Genomic DNA, 1,327 nt, shown 5'->3' with positions numbered 1-1,327 from the left:
TTTCACAAAATTTAGAAAATAAAAAATATTAAATAAAAAAAAAAACGTAAACCAAACATACTCTTTAATTGTGTTTAATTAATGTTCTTTAGATACATAGACATAAGACACAAATACATAAAGAAATATAAACATACAAATACACAAATATTAGAGTGTATTTAGTAATAATGCACAAGACACATTAGTATAAATTAAATGTTAATTTTACCTTCTACATTATAATTACTAATTCATCAATCATTACTATTACTATTATCATCACTACCGTACCATTGCTTTTTACCATATTACACAAATATCAGAAAAACTTATGCTAGCGAAAGTCGAAGAAACACAATGACAGTGAGCGACATGGAAAAGAAGAGAGACAACGTGCATGCAGCAAGGTGAAGGCAGTGGAGATATGAGAACCACGACGGCGGTAGACGATGCTAAGAAGAAGAGAGGTGGGCATGGAAGCGAAAGAGAAGCAAAAGGGAAGAGAGAGAGAGAGAGAGAGAGAGAGGAACCTCCGCCGGAGGAAAGAGGAATAGCAGTGTCAATAGCGGACGAAAAAATGTGCTAGAAGAAAAGAGGACAAGAGGAGGGTTAGAAGGAAGGAGAGGTGGAAAGGGGATTTATGAGGAATAGGGTTAAATGGGGGACAAAGCTGGAATTTTTTTTAAAGTGATTAGGGACAAAATTGAAAAAATATGCGTCTCATTAGTTATGTCTTAGTGTTATAATTTTGAAGAGATATACTAGATACATATATTTTATGTGCTTCTATATACTCCCATTTCTATCAAAATATTGTGTCTTAACAAATAAATGATAGACATGTACCACAATGTCCTTATATTTAGTTTACATAGACACCAACCAAATACACCCTTACAGATGACAAAAAAAACATTAAATTTAAATCTAAAAAAAATCAAATAATTTTTATGTTGACTTAAAATTAAAAGATGAGTCTGAAATTCGATTACATAGAATCTTAACATATACAAATAGAAATAATTCTTTATCTATTTTGTTTTTAAAATCATTCGAAATATACTGTAAAATTGTGAGATACCTTTTTTTTAAATAATTATAAATTCTTTTTTTAACAAAAAATATTTTAATAAACAAAATATTATTCTTGATGTATTTTTTTATAACCAAACCATAACAATACCACCCATAAAAAAGAAAAAAACTAAACACTACAAAGGAGAAAAAAATACACCACAAGTCCACAAGAGCTTTATTTTATTTGCAGTTTTAGCATTACAACCACCAACCTTATACTTCAATCAAGCAACAGAAGCTCATGACAACCATCTCCTCTCTCCTCAAC

Source organism: Arachis ipaensis, chromosome B01 (genome assembly GCF_000816755.2).
Source record: "Arachis ipaensis cultivar K30076 chromosome B01, Araip1.1, whole genome shotgun sequence".
In the NCBI taxonomy this organism is placed as follows: Eukaryota; Viridiplantae; Streptophyta; class Magnoliopsida; order Fabales; family Fabaceae; genus Arachis; species Arachis ipaensis.
The sequence above is the reverse complement of the archived record's forward strand: the minus strand, read 5'-3'. Positions refer to the sequence as shown.